The sequence below is a fragment of the Rana temporaria genome, chromosome 1, assembly GCF_905171775.1.
Source record: "Rana temporaria chromosome 1, aRanTem1.1, whole genome shotgun sequence".
Lineage (NCBI taxonomy): Eukaryota > Metazoa > Chordata > Amphibia > Anura > Ranidae > Rana > Rana temporaria.
Window position 1 is genome coordinate 288910434 of NC_053489.1, and position 20309 is coordinate 288930742.

Genomic DNA, 20309 nt, shown 5'->3' on the forward strand with positions numbered 1-20309 from the left:
TTTTAGAGGGGCGCCCAGTTCTTGGCAATGTCACTGTTGTGCCATATTTGCTCCACTTGATGACTGTCTTCACTGTGTTCCATGGTATATCTAATGCCTTGGAAATTCTTTTGTACCCTCCTCCGGACTGATACCCTTTAACAATGAGATCCCTCTGATTCTTTGGAAGCTCTCTGCGGACCATGGCTTTTTCTGTAGGATGCGACTAAGAAAATGTCAGGAAAGACCTACTAGAACAGCTGAACTTTATTTGGGGTTAATCAGTGGCACTTTAAATGATGCCAGGTGTGTACTGACTCCTATTTAACATGAGTTTTAATGCGATTGCTTAATTCTGAACACAGCTACATCCCCAGTTATGCAACCACATTATTTGAATTTTTTTATTTTTACTTCCTTCCCCCTAAAAGAAGAAGATGATTTCAGTTTGTTTTTCAATTGAGTTGTACAGTTTATAGATCACATTAAAAAGGTGGAAAAAGTTCTGAAATAATTTATCATTTTTTTTACATCACAGAAACCTGACATTTTAACAGGGGTGTTTAAAAAAAATTTTGCCACTGTATGAACATTTTCTGTCCTGACCGATAAGTTTGATCAAATGTAATCTAAATCAGAAGGGAATTTATGCCTATTTGATTGTTTGCTGGTTTGTTTCAATGGAATCACAATGGTTTTTACAGAGAAAAGCCCTGATCCTCCTTCATTGGGGTCCATGCCTATGCTCCTTCTCCTTGATGAGTACCCCCATATTAACCCAGCTTTGTAAGTGTGGCTCGACCCCACCCCGTGTTCTCTCCTTACTGGCTGTGATTGACAGCAGCAGGAGCCAATGGCTTCCAGTGCTGCCCCTCTATCCAGTGAGAGAGCGCCAAGAGAGCCCCTGCTCTTGTGTACAGTGCTGGATCAGGCTCAGGTAAGTATTGTACACAGCGTTGGATCAATATCAGGCAAGTATAAGGTGGGGATGAGGGGGGCTGTGTGCAACAGCCCCCCTAATACTTAAGCCAAGCCCCATCTCGAGACAGCAATGTTGCACGAGAGACTCGGCTGTCCGGGACTCTCCCTCTTGATTGGTGGAGACACAGCAGCGGGTGCCTGAATGGACAAACAGAGCAGCGGCTCGGCTTGAGTGCCCCCGTAGCAAGCTGCTTTCTGTGGGGGCACTCGGCAGGAGGGAGGGGCCAGAAACAGAGGATCTGGGCTGCTCTGTGCAAATCCACTGCATAGAGCAGGTAAGTTTAAAAAAAATGAACCCCCCCAAAAAACCTTTAAAAGCACTTTAAAACACCATACTAATGAATTAAACCCCTTCCTGTGAAGTAGCAAGTTTGTGTTAGCAATTGGAATAGACACAGATTTTTTTTACCATAAGCCGCAAATTTTGTAGAGCAGAAACCGTCCACTTTTTAGAGGTTTTACTCCAATTAAAGTTTCCCTATTCTAAAGCAGACATTCTAAAAACGTTATCAAATGTACTTCTGTAGCGTTATAAAAACAATATATATTTAACATTGGGTTAGTATAGAAACATCTTTGAAAATGTTTGGCAACAAAGGCATGATAGCACATAATTAACGGAGAAAAAAAAAAAAATAGCTTGCGCCAAGGAGACACTCCCCAGTTTGTGGTCAATGTGTTTTCCACCAAGGTGGTTAGCATGATAACACAGCAGATGTTATATTGTTGTGCAACTTATTTCAAACATCAACCTTCATACCAAGCAGATTCAGTGTCATACTGTTCTAAAAACTTCCTCTGATGTTGACTGAGCATGTCAGCAAAGATCACCAAACTTCTGTTATGTTTTCATACATGATACATTGCAGCATGATGATAAAAGACGCATCTTACTGCATGCTTCCATGCATTTCTAGCAGCCTGTCGGTTTACCAAATTATCATGAAAACAAACTGCCAAATGCTTCCTGTTGTGGTAGTTAGTGATTTCTGCCTGACTAAAGTTTGGGTCAGAGCGTGATATGGTATCTTCCACAGTGTGAGGGTGATAAGTACATGTTACAATGATTGTAAACCCTTAGGCCCCATACAGACGAGAGAATTTATCCGCGAATACGGTCCAGCGGACCGTTTCCGCGGATAAATCCTCTCGAGGATTTCGGTGGATTTTCATGCGATGGAGTGTACACACCATCGCATTGAAATCCGCGCCGAAATCCTCTGGCGGTGACGTGTCGCGCCGTCGCCGCGATTATGACGCGGCGACGTGCGCGACGCTGTCGTATAAGGAATTCCACGCATGCGTCTAATCATTGCGACGCATGCGGGGGATCCCTTCGGACGGATGGATCCGGTGAGTCTATACAGACCAGCGGATCCATCCGTTGGGATGGACTCCAGCAGATGGATATGTTCTGCATGTCAGCGAATATTCGATCTGCTGGAATCCATCCCAGGGGAGATATATCCGCGGAAAAAGATCCGCTGGCGTGTACACACCATAGGATCTATCCGCTGAAACCCATTTGCTGGGATTTATCTGCGGATGGATTCTATGGTGTGTACGGGGCCTCACATATACCCAGTAAAGTGACTGGCCTCAGGCGATATGATGAAACAAATCATCCCACATAAGTTGTGCCTGGTAACGTCAGTCCTTTCTCCTCTACAATCTCCTAAAGCTCACATTTTACAAAGAATTTCTGAGGTACAGGGCAGGGATCTGATGCTGCACAGTATAGAGCAGGGTGTAATCTGAGACCTGACTGGAGGGAATAGGCACACAGTCACAGAGAACTCGTGTTCTGAATTGGGGGGGTTGGTGGGCATCCCCCATAATGACTGTCAGAAGTGAGTCATGCACATAGGAGAGAAATGACAGAGCAAACAGAAATCACACTATGTGCTTTGTTAACCTACATATACCCGTGTGCTGCTGCATAAAGCTGTAGCCTCTTATTTATTTGTACATGTGGCTGTACAGTACACCCGGGTCTCCTAGGTGCTAAACTGTGCACGAACTATAATAATCATAAAGAGAAAGAATAGTCAGGGGTCAGTCAGGAAATGGCCCATTACACTGGAGGTCTGTAAAAATAATGCCCCCCTTACTGTAGTGGTCAGTGGAGAAAAACACTCTAACATTGGTGGTCAACAAAAGAAGTCCCCTCTACAATGGTGAGGAATAGAAGACCCAGCAGGACCCATTCATCAAGTATTTGGCATCACATGCCTGATGAAGGAATCCTGTGTGGCCCCGAAATGTTATCATTTGCTGTAACGATGTGATTGCTGATTAAAGCTTTGGACCCATTCTGGAGATCCATGGTGTGCTGGTGACATTTCTTACTCTGACCATTCACGGTTTTAGCCGGTGATCACTCACCTAAAACCACAGCCATTTCTACAAAAATGTGTGCATTGGGAATAGTGCGTGAGAAGAAGACCCCCTCTACAGAGGTGGCGGGTAGAAGAACGCTCTACATTGGCGGCCAGTAGAAAAAGAACGCTCTACATTGGCGGCCAGTAGAAAAAGAACGCTCTACATTGGCGGCCAGTAGAAAAAGAACGCTCTACATTGGCGGCCAGTAGAAAAATTCAAGTTAGGCTTACCGGTAACTTGTTTTCCAGAAGTCTTTCAGGACAGCACCTTGAGATATCATGATCCTCCCACTCCATCAGGAAACACCTTCTTTCATCCTTTTAAAAGGAGGCCCCTCCTTGCACTCCTCAGTTGTTATAGAGAAAAACCTCCGGCCCCGGCTGGAACACACAAGCATATATGTTAGTCACAGCATAGTACATCACAAACAATAGGGCGGGTCGTTGCTGTCCTGAAAGACTTCTGGAAAACAAGTTACCGGTAAGCCTAACTTTAATTTTCCCGAGGCGTCTTTCAGGACAGCACCTTGAGAGGACCACAGAGACTTACTACCTTAGGGCGGGACGACAGCTTGTAGGACCTTCCTGCCAAAAGCCTGATCACTAGCTGAGGCGAGGTCCAACCTATAGTGTCGCACGAACGTGTGGAAACTTGACCACGTCGCTGCCCTGCAGATTTGCTCCGGCGTGGCACCAGCTCTTTCTGCCCAGGAAGTTGCGAGAGCTCTGGTCGAATGGGCACGGATACCCTCTGGCGGAGTCAAGCCTGACTGTAAATAAGCCTCCCTGATAGCCAGCTTCAGCCATCTAGCTAGCGTTCCCCTAGATGCCTGCTGACCCCTTTTGTTACCCCCAAAAAGGACAAATAAAGAATCCGAGCGCCTAAACGGGTTTGTTATTTCTAAATAATATAACAAGACCCGTTTGACATCCAACATATGAAAAAATAATTCTTTTTCACCCGAAGGGTTAGAACAAAAAGTGGGAAGTACAATGTCCTGTACACGATTACTGTTAGAAGCCACTTTAGGCAAAAACTTAGGGTCAGTTTTAAGCACTACCCTATCCGAAAATATACATAAATAAGGCTCCTTCACTGACAGGGCCTGCAACTCGCTGATCCTACGTGCTGAGGTAATAGCAATTAAAAATAAAGTTTTAAAGGTAAGGTTCCTAACTGAAGCTTCCCCTAAGGGTTCAAAAGGCTTGCTTGCCAAAGATCTCAAGACCACTAAGAGTTCCCACTTCGGGAAACCCTTTAACTTTGGTGGTCTAGACCTCAAAAGAGATCTAAAAAACCTCACCACCAATGGTTCTGTGGCTACAGATCTTTCCAAAAAAACTGTAAGTGCGGATACCTGTACCTTAAGGGTGCTAACAGCTAAGCCCTTATCAGCCCCCTCCTGTAAAAATTCCAGGATAGATTTTAGTTCCCTAGGGTCCTGACTCGAAGAGCTACACCAAGAGGAAAAAACTTTCCAAACCTTGGTGTAAATGGCTCGGGTTACTTTCTTCCTGCTGTTGAGTAAGGTGGAAACCAAGCGGTCGGAGAACCCCTTTCCACTCAGGATTTCCCTTTCAGAAGCCACGCGGTTAAGGACAGCCGTGCCACATCTGGGTGAGAAATTGGACCCTGAACTAGGAGGTCCTGCCTGAGGGGCAGGTGCCAGTAAGGCCTGGTTGACAAGGCTAGAAGCGTTGCAAACCATGCCCTCTTGGGCCAGAATGGGGCGATGAGAATGACCGGCACACTTTCCCTCTGAACTTTCCTCAGAACTAGGGGAATTAACTGAAACGGGGGAAAGGCAAAGCATAGGCGGAAGTCCCAGGGATGCGACAGAGCGTCTACCCCTAGGGACCCATCCCCCTGACTCAGAGAAAAATATCTTCCTACCTGGGAGTTCTCCCTCGAGGCAAATAAGTCTACCTCTGGGAGACCCCACCTGCTGGTGATCTCTGAGAAGACCTCCGCATTCAGGGACCACTCTGACTCCCGAATCTGGTGTCTGCTTAGAAAATCCGCCACCGTATTGAGGGACCCCTTTAGGTGTAGGGCTGTCAAGGAGAGCAAATTGCTCTCTACCCAGGAGAGAATCTCTGTGGCCAGGGACAGAAGCGAAGGGCTTCTTGTACCCCCCTGCCTGTTCAAGTATGCTACTGTTGTAGCGTTGTCCGATAGGACCTGAACATGATGGCCTCTGAGACGTGGAGCAAACTCCACTAGTGCCAGGGCCACCGTCTTTAGTTCCCTCCAATTTGAGGAACGCAGGGCTTCCTCCCTTGACCACCTCCCCTGTGAAAATTTCTCTTCTAGGTGCGCTCCCCATCCCCAGGCGCTGGCATCCGTGGTGAGCCTTAGTCCCACAGGGAAGGACCACTCCAGACCCTCTGCAAGCACTCGCTGGTTTTTCCACCAGTAAAGGGATCTTACTACCCGGGCCGGAATTTTTACCCGGGTGTCCAGAGAACTGGTTTTCCGATCCCATGTCTTTAAAAGAAAAGCCTGCAGGGGCCTGAAATGTAACCTCGCCCATTGGACCGCCGGCATGGTGGAGGTCAAAATTCCTAGGGATGCCATTACCTGCCTGACCGTCAAAGACTGATGGGACTGAAGCAACCGAACAGTGTCCAAGACCTTGGATGCTTTTTCTGGGGGGAGAAAAATTCTCTGGTTCCGCGAATCCACCTGGTATCCCAGAAAACGAATCTTCTGAGAAGGAACCAGGGCGGATTTTTGAAGGTTTAAAATCCATCCTAGGGATTCCAAATGGGTTCGCGCCAGAGAAAGATCCCTCAACAATTTTTCCTCTGAGGGAGCAAAGAAGAGGAGGTCGTCCAAGTAAGGGATGACTGCTATTCCTTGTAGCCGCAGCGGGGCTAAGGCTTCGGCCAGCACCTTCGTAAAAATCCGAGGTGATGACAGCCCGAAGGGGAGGGCCCTGTACTGGAAGTGCTGAACTTGACCCCCCATCTCTACCGCCAGTCTGAGAAACGTCTGGGACTGAGGGGAGATAGGTAAGTGAAGGTACGCATCCCTCAGGTCTATCGACGCCATGTAGCAATCTGGCGTCAGTAGATTCCGGATTGAGAATATTGAATCCATTTTGAATCTCCTGTACAGGACACATCTGTTTAAGGGCTTTAAGTTTAATATCAGCCTGAACTTCCCCGTAGGTTTCCTTACTAGGAATACATGGGAATAGAACCCTCTGCCCTGCTCTACTAGGGGAACCCTGACCAACACCCCCTGCTGTTGAAGTTCCAACAACGAGGACTTTAGCGCTACGTACTTCACTGGATCCCTTGGGGCCTGGGTGACCAGAAATCTTTTTGGCGGGGTTTCTGAGAATTCTATAGCGTATCCCTGAGCTAGAGTGGTCAGTATGTACTGGTTGTTTGATACAGCTGACCACTGCGGAAGGAACCCCTGTAACCTCCCGCCTACCCTCAGGGTCGAGTCATTGCGGCTTATTGGCCGACGCAGGAGGATGGAAAAGGACTCCCTTTCCTTTGCCCTTCTGCGCTGCCCAGTTTCATTTTTCCTTGCGGTCTTTTCCCCTTATCCTGCTGCTTAAAGGCCCGAAAAAAACGCTTGGGAGGGGGGGTTCTTATTTTTGACCGGGAAGGCCTTCTTGTCGGCCGTCCTGTCCAGGATACTATCCAGTTCAGGGCCAAAGAGAAGATCCCCAGAAAACGGGATTCCACACAGCTTGCTTTTGGAGGCTGTGTCACCAGGCCAGGTCTTGAGCCATAAAGCCCTTCTGGCTGAGTTGGCTAAAGCAGCGGATCTAGCGGACATTTTGATCGCCTCGGCCGAGGCATCTGCCATATAGGCTACGGCTGCAGAAATGGTAGAAAAAGAATCCAAAATGTCCTGTTTTGGGGAGTCTGCCTCAATATGAGCTTTGAGCTTGTCTAACCAGAACTCTAAGTTGCGTGCCACACAGGTGGTAGCCATGGCAGGCTTGAGGTTAACCATAATAGACTGCCAGGCTTTTTTAAGGAGAAGATCCATTCGCTTATCCATCGGGTCCTTCAGGATCCCCATATCCTCAAAGGATAAATCTGTGGACCTAGACACCCTTCCAACTTTCCCCCATTTTCTCCCTACAAGAAGGGCATCTCTTTTTTTCAGGTTTGACCTAAAAAAAGGAACAGGGAGAGAAGAAAAAAATATAGGGGGATCCAGCATGAGACCCGGTCTCAATAAACAAACATGACCCCCCCCTCACCTAGGTGCACTTAGGAAACAAACGGTGTCCACCCGTGCCCTGACAGGCCCCCATGCCACTGGAGGGAAAAAAAGTGAAGAGACCGAGAGAGAAATCCCAAAAAGGAGAGAACCCTCACCCCTGGGGAAAAAACAGACTCACGTTGCTGCTTCCCGCTGAGGTCCTGCTGGTGCCCGTGCCTGTCTCCACCGCTGATGCATCTGCAGTCTCCATCGCAGGAATCAGCGTTTCTCTGTGGCATCCACGGCGCTTCCCGGACTCCAATAGCACCGCTGCGCCGGACCAGGAAGCGGAAGTAGGCTCCAGCGTCCGCCCTACCCCTCCTCCTGGCGCGCCGGAAATGACGCGCCTCTCCGGCGACCAGGCTACGCCAAAATGGCGACGCCCCGCTAACACGAGGCACCTTACGATCGCCGAAGGCTGGCTCCACTGAGCACCGGGAGAGAGAGGAGCCCGACTACCATCACCGCCGCGCGGGTGGTACGGGAGAGCGGACAGTCCCTGAAAAAAAGGTAAGAGGAAAGAGTCCGTTTCTCAGGCAGCACCTGAGACATCAGACCCTTCCCAAGAAGATGCTCCCTCCGGAGGAGGAAACACAAAAACTGAGGAGTGCAAGGAGGGGCCTCCTTTTAAAAGGATGAAAGAAGGTGTTTCCTGATGGAGTGGGAGGATCATGATATCTCAAGGTGCTGTCCTGAAAGACGCCTCGGGAAAAGAACGCTCTACATTGGCGGCCAGTAGAAAAAGAACGCTCTGCATTGGCGGCCAGTAGAAAAAGAACGCTCTGCATTGGCGGCCAGTAGAAAAAGAACGCTCTGCATTGGCGGCCAGTAGAAAAAGAACCCTCTGCATTGGCGGCCAGTAGAAAAAGAACCCTCTGCATTGGCGGCCAGTAGAAAAAGAACCCTCTGCATTGGCGGCCAGTAGAAAAAGAACCCTCTGCATTGGCGGCCAGTAGAAAAAGAACCCTCTGCATTGGCGGCCAGTAGAAAAAGAACCCTCTGCATTGGCGGCCAGTAGAAAAAGAACCCTCTGCATTGGCGGCCAGTAGAAAAAGAACCCTCTGCATTGGCGGCCAGTAGAAAAAGAACCCTCTGCATTGGCGGCCAGTAGAAAAAGAACCCTCTGCATTGGCGGCCAGTAGAAAAAGAACCCTCTGCATTGGCGGCCAGTAGAAAAAGAACCCTCTGCATTGGCGGCCAGTAGAAAAAGAACCCTCTGCATTGGCGGCCAGTAGAAAAAGAACCCTCTGCATTGGCGGCCAGTAGAAAAAGAACCCTCTGCATTGGCGGCCAGTAGAAAAAGAACCCTCTGCATTGGCGGCCAGTAGAAAAAGAACCCTCTGCATTGGCGGCCAGTAGAAAAAGAACCCTCTGCATTGGCGGCCAGTAGAAAAAGAACCCTCTGCATTGGCGGCCAGTAGAAAAAGAACCCTCTGCATTGGCGGCCAGTAGAAAAAGAACCCTCTGCATTGGCGGCCAGTAGAAAAAGAACCCTCTGCATTGGCGGCCAGTAGAAAAAGAACCCTCTGCATTGGCGGCCAGTAGAAAAAGAACCCTCTGCATTGGCGGCCAGTAGAAAAAGAACCCTCTGCATTGGCGGCCAGTAGAAAAAGAACCCTCTGCATTGGCGGCCAGTAGAAAAAGAACCCTCTGCATTGGCGGCCAGTAGAAAAAGAACCCTCTGCATTGGCGGCCAGTAGAAAAAGAACCCTCTGCATTGGCGGCCAGTAGAAAAAGAACCCTCTGCATTGGCGGCCAGTAGAAAAAGAACCCTCTGCATTGGCGGCCAGTAGAAAAAGAACCCTCTGCATTGGCGGCCAGTAGAAAAAGAACCCTCTGCATTGGCGGCCAGTAGAAAAAGAACCCTCTGCATTGGCGGCCAGTAGAAAAAGAACCCTCTGCATTGGCGGCCAGTAGAAAAAGAACCCTCTGCATTGGCGGCCAGTAGAAAAAGAACCCTCTGCATTGGCGGCCAGTAGAAAAAGAACCCTCTGCATTGGCGGCCAGTAGAAAAAGAACCCTCTGCATTGGCGGCCAGTAGAAAAAGAACCCTCTGCATTGGCGGCCAGTAGAAAAAGAACCCTCTGCATTGGCGGCCAGTAGAAAAAGAACCCTCTGCATTGGCGGCCAGTAGAAAAAGAACCCTCTGCATTGGCGGCCAGTAGAAAAAGAACCCTCTGCATTGGCGGCCAGTAGAAAAAGAACCCTCTGCATTGGCGGCCAGTAGAAAAAGAACCCTCTGCATTGGCGGCCAGTAGAAAAAGAACGCTCTGCATTGGCGGCCAGTAGAAAAAGAACCCTCTGCATTGGCGGCCAGTAGAAAAAGAACCCTCTGCATTGGCGGCCAGTAGAAAAAGAACCCTCTGCATTGGCGGCCAGTAGAAAAAGAACCCTCTGCATTGGCGGCCAGTAGAAAAAGAACCCTCTGCATTGGCGGCCAGTAGAAAAAGAACCCTCTGCATTGGCGGCCAGTAGAAAAAGAACCCTCTGCATTGGCGGCCAGTAGAAAAAGAACCCTCTGCATTGGCGGCCAGTAGAAAAAGAACCCTCTGCATTGATGGCCAGTAGAAAAAGAACGCTTTACATTGGTGGCCAGTAGAGGAAGAACGCTTTACATTGGTGGCCAGTAGAGGAAGAACGCTTTACATTGGTGGCCAGTAGAGGAAGAACGCTTTACATTGGTGGCCAGTAGAGGAAGATTGCTTTACATTGGTAGCCAGTAGAAGACAACTTTTGAGACGATTCCATTGGTGGTCATTGCAGAGGTGACTTTTATCACTGGATGTCAGTGAAAACTGCTGTCCCCAATATTGTTGGTGGGTCTGAACTAGGTTTGCCACCTCATCCCTTTAAAACAGAACACATATTAATTACACAGGTTCTGTGGGTAATTAAGATGGTAATTAGACTCATTTGGTGCCTTACCTGCATTAAATTAGCCTCAGAACCTGTGTAATTCATATGTGTTCTGTTTTAAAGGGATGAGGTGGCAACCCTAGTCTGAACCAGCCTGAGCTATCCCACCAGGAAGCGGTCACTGCGTACAGCCAATCATAAGCATTCTGAGGCCCGCAGCCACATCTATACAAGCACTTTACTGTATATACATGTGCAGGGGCGGACTGACCATTGGGACTTTTGGGCACTGCCCGAGGGCCCCATGCCACTAGGGGGCCCCATCAGGGTTGCCAGGCTCAATAAAACCAGGGACAGTATGTAAAAATCTGTGTTTTTTTACATCTGTCCCTGATATGTCCGAAACCGACATGCTTTTGATGTGAAATGCCTGAGATTTTAGCTGCCCTGCCTCTGCACTGCCTCCTGGCGTGGTGGACACCTATAAGCCCGGGGGCCCATCATCTTCTATTACCCGGGGGCCCCATGAGTTGTCAGTCCACCCCTGTACATGTGCTGTGAGGCAGGGGATGCCTCTGACGCTTATAATTAGCGACACGGAGTGACAGCTCCCTGGCAGGATTGCTCAAGCAGTTTTAGTCTTGTGATTCACATTAAGCTCATCCCTGGTGGTGGGTGCAGGTGGAAGAGCAATCTGTCACTGTTCAAGGAACCCAGAGCAACCTCTGGGGGAACAGTGAATGAGAAAAGCTGGACTAGGCAGACAATTGTAATCAGTATACTTTCCTTTTCTCTGCAACATAAAATTCTAACAACACATCAATAGTAATTAGAATTTTAACACATTGATTTAAAAAAAAGCATCTACAGGAATAACTCTTTCTGCAACCCAGTTATGGCAAACCTGCTGCCTTAAAAAGCTCAGAACTACAAGTCCCATCATGCAAAGCTACAGGATGTCGATAGGTTCCCTTTACATGCAGCAAGTTGAAGACTTGATTATATCTAAGGCTGGATTTCCTCTGCTGCAATAGCACACCCTTCCCCCAAAACAACACTACATACATCACCCTGGAGGGATCACTCCTGCCTGCACCGCTCACACATCACACTGCACATCATGTGCTGTAAACACACTGTGCTTCTTCCTGTGCAGCTGCTAAAAGCTTCCTCCTTCAACACGTGCTTTGCTCACAGTGCTCCACGCAGAAAGCACACAGTGAGTGTTGTGGTTAACTAAGGAGCAAAGTCTGAAATGTTTCCCGTCTGCAGTCACTTCATGAAAGAAGCTCAGTGCATGCAATAAGCAATACTCCATAATAACTCAGTAAACATAGAGTAAGCGTTGTAGTGTTATGGGAAAAGTTGTGTTCTCTCACTGTGCAGTTACTGTAGGGGATTATAATAATGAGCACTTATTTTCATTTTTTTTTTGTTGTTGCAGTTATTACCTAAAAGTCGTTTTTGTGTGATTTAAATATGTTTATATTCTTGCGTATTTGTGTTATTATTATACACAATTTATATAGCACCAACAGTTTACACAGCGCTTTACAGTGTAGAAGGGGGGGGGGGGGGCAAAATTACAGTACAGTTCAATACAGAAGGGCCCTGCTCACAGAGCTTACATTCTAAAGGGAGGGGGTGGTGTGGTACAAAAGGTTATTGCATAGCCCATGAATAAAATTGACAGCACTTTAGTCTCTTGGTAATAATTCAATAACCACATACACTCACCTGCCAATTTATTAGGTACACCTGCTCAATTGCTTGGTAAAACAAATTGCTAATCGGCCAATCACATGGCAGCAACTCAATGCATTTAGGCATCTAGATGTGGTGAAGACGACTTGCTCAAACCGAGCATCAGGTGACTGGTTGGTGCAAGACGGGCTGGTCTGAGTATTTAAAAAACATATGCTCTACTTTGAATGGTTGGGATTTTTGACCTTTCGCACCAGATAAAGCCATGCCAAGAGAAGTAACTTGGCCCTGGTTTAGCCTAATTTATTCCCCCGGCTATTCTACAACACATTAACTTTATATTTCTTCATAGGTTCATTCTATTCTCTTCATAAATGACATTATTCTATTATTTCAATCAACTTATTTTCTCAATTACTCATCAAATAGCTGCCACTTTTGTTGCCAGCGGTTTAGACATTAACCACTTACCCCCCGGACCATATTGCTGCCCAAAGACCAGAGTACTTTTTGCGATTCGGGACTGCGTCGCTTTAACAGACAATTGCGCGGTCGTGCGACGTGGCTCCCAAACAAAATTGGCGTCCTTTTTTTCCCACAAATAGAGCTTTCTTTTGGTGGTATTTGATCACCTCTGCGGTTTTTATTTTTTGCGCTATAAACAAAAATAGAACGACAATTTTGAAAAAAATGAATATTTTTTACTTTTTGCTGTAATAAATATCCCCCAAAAATATATAAAAAAACATTTTTTTTCCTCAGTTTAGGCCGATACGTATTCTTATACATATTTTTTGTAAAAAAAAATCGCAATAAGCGTTTAGTGATTGGTTTGCGCAAAAGTTATAGCGTTTACAAAATAGGGGGTATTTTTATGGCATTTTTATTAATATTTTTTTTTACTAGTAATGGCGGCGATCAGCGATTTTTTTTTCGGTATTGCGACATTATGGCGGACACTTCGGACATTTTTGACACATTTTTGGGACCATTGGCATTTTTATAGCGATCAGTGCTATAAAAATGCATTAGATTACTATAAAAATGCCACTGGCAGTGAAGGGGTTAACACTAGGGGGCGGGGAAGGGGTTAAGTATGCCTGGGTGTGTTCTTACTGTGGGGGGGGGGGTGGCCTCACTAGGGGAAACACTGATCTTCTGTGAATACATTGTATGAACAGAAAATCAGCATTTCCCCTGCTGACAGGACCGGGAGCTGTTTACACACACAGCTCCCGGTCCCCGCTCTGTACCGAGCGATCGCGTGTGCCCGGCGGCGATCGCGCCCGCCGGGCACACGCACGGGAGGCGGGGGGCGCGCGCCTCCGGCGGCGCGCGTGCGCCCCTAGTGGCGGCTAATAGGCAGGACGTCATATAACGTGATCTCGCCTAGGAGAGCCACCTTGTGGACGTATTTCGACGGTGCAGCGACGGCAAGTGGTTAATGGCTGTGTGTTGTGTTATTTTGAGGGGACAGAAAATGTACACTGTTATACAAGCTGTACACTCATTACTTTACATTGTAGCAAAGTGTCATTTCTTCAGTGTTGTCACAAAAGATATAATAAAATATTTACAAGAATGTGAGGGGTGTACTCTCTTTTGTAAGAAACTGTATTTTTGTTATTGTATTAAATGTAGAGATTTGTTAATTAGATACCACACCGACTGCTTAACCACTTGCTTACTGGGCACATATACCCCCTTCCTGCCCAGGTGAAATTTCAGCTTTCAGCACTGTCACACTTTGAATGACAATTGCGTGGTCGTGCGACGTGGCTCCCAAACAAACTTGACGTCCTTTTTTTTCCCCACAAATAGAGCTTTCTTTTGGTGGTATTTGATCATCTCTGCAGTTTTTATTTTAGGCGCTATAAACAAAAATAGAGCGACAATTTTGAAAAAAAAAAAAAATGTTTTACTTTTTGCTATAATAAATATCCAATACATTTTTTTTCTTTTTCCTCAGTTTAGTCCGATACGTATTCTTCTACATATTTTTTGTAAAAATAAAAATCGCAATAAGCGTATAGTGATTGGTTTGCGCAAACGTTATAGCGTCTACAAAATAGGGGATAGAATTATGACTTCTTTTTATTATTATTATTTTTTTTTACTAGTAATGGCGGCGATCTGCGATTTTTGTCAGGACTGCGATATTGCGGCGGACACATCGGCCACTTTTGACACATTTTTGGGACCATTCACATTTATACAGCGAACAATGATATAAATATGCACTGATTACTGTATAAATGTGACTGGCAGGAAAGGGGTTAACACTAGGGGGCGAGGAAGGGGTTAATGTATTCCCTAATTAGTGATTCTTACTGTGGGGGGAGGGGGGTTACTGGGGGAGGTGACCAATGGCTGTCCCTATATACAAGGGACACACAATCAGTCTCCTCTCCCTGACAGGACATGGAGCTCTGTGTTTACACACAGAGCTCAATGTCTCTGGCCCGGATTCAGAAAGATGAGCGGATCTTTCTGGCGGCGTAACGTATCTCAGATACGTTACGCCAAAGTAAATTAGGGCGCAAGTTCCGTATTCAGAAAGAACTTGCGCCCTAAGTTACGGCGGCATAACGTATGTGGGCCGGTGTAAGCCCGCCTAATTTAAATGGGGATAATGTGGGCGTGTTTTATTTAAATTTGCTGTGACCCGCGTATTTTACCATGCGCCGTTCGTGAAAGAATCCCAGTGCACATGCTCGAAATTCCGCCGCAAATGGTCATTGCTTTCGACGTGAACGTAAATTTTGTCCAGCCCTATTCGCAAACGACTTACGCAAACGACGTAAAAATTTCAAAATTTGACGCGGGAACGACGTCCATACTTAGCATAGGATACCCCTCATATAGCAGGGGTAACTTTACGCCAGAAAAAGCCTAAGGTAAACGACGTAAAAAAATGCGCCGGCAGGCGTACGTTTCTGAATCGCCGTATCTACCTAATTAGCATATTCCTCGCGTAAATATACGTAAGCGCCACCTAGCGGCCAGCGTGAATATGCAGCCTAAGATACGATGGTGTAAGACACTTACGCCGGTCGGATCTTAGGGAAATCTATGCGCAACTGATTATATGAATCAGGCGCATAGATACGACCACACACTCAGAGTTACGACGGCGTATCCGGAGATACACCGACGTAAACTCTTTCTGAATCTGGGCCCCTGTCTCCGTGACCGCCGTTTGCGGGTGCCTGGCGGACATTTCGTGCATCAGCACCTGACTGACGCGGCGGGCGTGCGCGCGCCCCCCAGTGGCCTGGAGGCCTCCCGGTGTAGTGTCACAGTTTGCTGCCTATCCTAGAATGCTGCGGAAGTCACGTGGCGGCCAGCTGCGCATGCGCGATGCGTTCCAAACGGAAGTGCGATGCGTTCCGATGGATTTTCGACAGTACACACCAGCGAACCCGGCATTGAAGGCGACGTGGATTTAGAGGAAAGTGGCCAGTCAGCCTCACGTCCTCGCTTCGCTCGGAGGGCTCGCTCCGCTCGCTCGGCCTCCTGGCTCTTTTTTTAACATCCTCCAATCCACGGGGATGTTAAGGAAAGAGCCTGGATGCCGACCGAGGTTTCACTGGTGTGCACTGCCGTGAATCCATTGGAACGCATCGCATTTGCGTTTGGAACACATCGCGCATGCGCAGTTGGCCGCCACGTGACTTCCGGAGCATTCTAGGATAGGCAGCAAACTGTCACAATACACCGGCAATTCAGAGCCACATTGTGGCCGTAAAAACCCGCCGTGCGGGCGGGAAGAGGTTAAGAGAGAAAAAACAAAACAAACATTCATACTCACATACAGGTGGATGAAGCATTGATCCATGCTGTATCTGTCCCCTATAAATGCTCTAAACTTGAGAACTGAGTGATCAAACACAGCTGATAGCTCAGTTCTTGTTCTTCAGTCATGGAGAATGCTATTGTTGAACTGAAAATCCTAACTGCCTGACTGTCATACTGAACCTATGGCTTACATATGTTGGGTGACTGAATGGTAACAAGTCAACATGCCAGCCAGACAACTAGAAGTTTCAGACTTAGAAATCAGCAATGGCTGCCCAATGTTTCTCTCATAGCAGGGGAATTTAACCACTTTCCGACCAGGCAAGGGCATATGCCATTGTGGGTGCGGTGGCAAGCTCCATGAGTGTGACCGCGGGTCCTGCGGACTCGATGTCCGCCAGGAGTCCCGCAATTGTCTCATGGAGAGGAAGAACGGGGAAATGCTGATGTAAACAAGCATTTCCCCGTTCTGCCTAGTGACAGAACACTGATCACAGCTCCCTGTGATCGGAAGTGGTGATGAGTGTCATGTCACACGTAGCCCATCCCCCTACAGTTAGAACACATCCCTAGGACACATTTAACCCCTTCAGCACCCCCTACTGGTTAACCTCTTCACTACCAGTCACATTTACACAGTAATCAGTGCATTTTTATTTTCACTGATCGCTGTATAAGTGTGAATGTTCCCAAAATAGCACCAAAAGTGTGCGATGTATCTGCAATAATGTTGCAGTCACGATAAAAATCGATGATCGCCGTCATTACTAGTAAATATAAAAACATTAATAAAAATGCCATAAAACTATCCCCTATTTTGTAGAAGCTATAACTTTTGTGCAAACCGATCAATAAACGCTTATTGCAATTTTCTTTACCAAAAATATGTAGAAGAATACGAATCAGTCTAAACTCAGGAAAAAAAAAAGTTTTTAGATATTTTTTGGGGATATTTATTATAGCAAAAAGTAAAACATATTGTATTTTTTCAAAATTGTCGTTCATTTTTTTGTTTATAGCCCAAAAAATAAAGACCGCAGAGGTGATCAAATACCACCAAAAGAAAGCTCTATTTGTGGGGTAAAAAAGGACATCAATTTTGTTTGTGAGCCAAGTCGCACCACTGCGCAATTGTCAGTTAAAGCGACGCAGTGCCGAATCGCAAAAAGTGCTCTGGTCTTTGAGCAGCCAAATGGTCAGGGGCTGAAGTGGTTAAGAATGAGTTGATACTGAATAAGGATGAGCAGATAATGCAAAACCTGTTTATTTTTTAATAGCAGACCACATTATTCATTCCACCAAACATTTCTTTTGCTCAGCTCTATACTAAACTGTTTAAACTGATCAAAAAATATGTATACTGGTCCACCATGGAGAAACAGGAAGCCTACATTCCCATTGAATGTGAGCTTCCTGGTCCCAGGGTATCCTCTTCTCACCTGGCAGGACTTATTAGGGATCCTACTTGTACCGCTTTTAGGACAGAAATATCAGCCCTATGTAAAAGGGAAGTAGTATAATACCATATTAGATGACACTTCTCTCCTACATGTAAAAATCATAATTTTTTCGCTAGAAAATGACTAGGAAATTGCTAGAAAACACTAAAGTTAGTCCGATTATTTGCATAATGTGAAATATGATGTTACGCTGAGAACATAGATACCTAACATGTCATGCTTTAAAATTGTGTGGGCACCTCGGTACATAAAAATCCTCATAGGCGACGCTTTAAAAATGTTTACAGGTTACCTGTTTAGCGTTACAGAGGAGGTCTAGTGCTAAAATGATTGCTCTCGCTCGTAGCGATACATCACGTGTGTGGTTTGAACGCTGTTTACATATGTGGGCGCAACTTATATATGCGTTTGCTTCTGTGAGCGAGCATGCAGGGATGGGGGAGCTTTTAAAAAAAATATTGTTTATTTTACTTTTATTTATTTTGACACTTTCCTTTTTTTTTTTGTATCACTTTTATTCTTATTACAACAAATGTAAACATCCCTTGTAATAGGAATAGGGCATGACAGGTCCTCTTTACAGAGCTATCTGGTACTAGCGATCTTGGCTTCCCAGCAGAGACAACGGCAGTGTTTACAACTGCAGAGGCTGGGCGTGACACCATAATGTTGCGCCCTGCCACCAACAGGGTCATAGAGACTGCCAGGGACCATCTGGCCTGCGGTATTGTCTATGGTGAACTTCCGGCGCCAGCGGATTCCTTCTCCGGCTCACCAATCGCACAGGCGAGCCTGTAGAAGCACCGGAGGGGCGACGTGCTGAGTAGATTTTGTTTTACAAAATAAGCCATTTAAATTAAATTGTACAGTATTTTTCTTTTTTATTTGTATAGTTTATAGGTAAATCTTTACATTTTTGTGTAAATGTTACCCAACAGTTTATACCTGCAAATAGAGAATTTCCAGAAATGTCACACGTTTGAATAAAGCACTATTTTTAGAGCAGACTCCAGTATAATATTTACTTGTCTTTATAAATATATTTAGATCTTGTAGAAAGTACAGAGACCCAGTTATAATTCCCACCAACATTCTAGAGTCTCCCTGCCAAGACCAAAACGTATTTTTGGAGGTCTTTTTCTGCAGCTGAGTATTTCTTTATTTTCTTGATGAATGAAAGCTACACACACAGGAAGACAGGAAGGCAAAGATAAAAACCCATGTGGTTAACACAGCACAGCAGAGTAAAAGTAGTTCCAAAACCACCTAGCAATGTACTGGAAGGAGCTTAGGTGGCAGTTTGGTGTCTTGCGCCAATCTTTTTTCTGTCCCACTGCAGAGCTGCTTTATAAAATTAAAGTAGTGCAAAGGAAAAAAATATGGCTCCCTATAACAACCAATCAAATACTATGGCCCGGATTCACAACGGAGTTACGACGGCGTATCTCCGGATACGCCGTCGTAACTCTGAGTTGCGGGGTCGTATCTATGCGACTGATTCGTAGAATCAGTTACGCATAGATTTCCCTAAGATCCGACCGGCGTAGGTGTCTTAGGCCTAGTACACACGAGAGGATTTATCCGCGGATACGGTCCAACGGACCGTTTCCGCGGATAAATCCTCTTGAGGATTTCCGCTGATTTGGATCCGATGGAGTGTACTCACCATAGGATTGAAATCCGCGCCGAAATCCCATCGCGATGACGTGTCGCGCCGTCGCCGCGATGATGACGCGGCGACGTGCGCGACGCGGTCATATAAGGAATTCCACGCATGCGTCGAATCATTACGACGCATGCAGGGGATCCATTCGGACGGATTGATCCGGTGAGTCTGTACAGACCAGCGGATCAATCCGTTGGGATGGATTCAAGCGGATAGATTTGAAAGCATGTCTTCAAATTTTTATCCGCTTGAAATCCATCCCAGGGGAAAAGAATCCGCGGAAACAGATCCGCTGGGTTGTACACATCAGCGGATCTATCCGCTGGAACTGATCCGCAGATCAATTCCAGCGGATAGATCCTCTTGTGTGAACGGGGCCTTACACCGTCGTATCTTAGGCTGCATATTTACGCTGGCCGCTAGGTGGCGCTTCTGTATATTTCCGTGAGGAATATGCAAATTAGGTAGTTACGCCGATTCAGAAACGTCCGTCCGCCCGGCGCAATTTTTTACGTCGTTTACGTTAGGCTTTTTCCGGCGTAAAGTTACCCCTGGGTCTATGAGGCATACGCAATGTTAAGTATGGACGTCGTTCCCGCGACGAATTTAGAAAAATTTATGTCGTTTGCGTAAGTCGTTCGCAAATAGGGCTGTACGTTAGTTACGTTCACGTCGAAAGCATTGACGATTTGCGGCGGAATTTCGAGCATGCGCACTGGGATTCTTTTACGAACGGCGCATGTGCCGTTCGTAAAAAACGTCAAATACGTGGGGTCACACTAAATTTGAATAAAACACGCCCACATCATCCCCATTTGAATTACGTGGGCTTACGCCGGACCACATACGTTACGCCGCCGTAACTTAGGGCGCAAGTTCTTTCTGAATACGGAACTTGCGCCCCTAATTTACGGCGGCGTAACGTATCTGAGATACGTTACGCCCGCAGAAAGATACGCTGATCTTTCTGAATCTGGGCCTATGTCTCTGCAATAGAACCTTCTGACCTTCCTGCTTGCAAATGTCTTTAGAATGTACACTGAGCTGTACATGTTCAGCTCAGTGCACACTCTTGGAATGCCCTGGTGCCAGGGTAAATGACTCATGTGCACATGTGTGACTGTACTGTACAAAGTATTAGGCAGTAAAGGGTCCGTGACCCCAGTTCCACTGCTCCTACTCCCTCTACTATGGCCCTAGGGTTACATCAAGAAACAAACACTACTTGCTTAAGAGGGGCCCCTTGGGTT

At 46.6% G+C, this 20309-nt stretch overlaps 1 protein-coding gene across 1 annotated transcript in view; it reads right to left on the reverse strand.

The window, feature by feature from the left end:
* CBWD3 (COBW domain containing 3) overlaps positions 1-11627 on the reverse strand; it is a 92806-nt gene extending 81179 nt beyond the window's left edge. The window contains exon 1 of the mRNA XM_040357029.1: positions 11497-11627. The gene's annotated coding sequence lies outside the window, so the exon portion shown is untranslated. The remainder of the gene's footprint in view (positions 1-11496) is intronic.
* Between the last annotated feature and the right edge of the window lie 8682 nt (positions 11628-20309).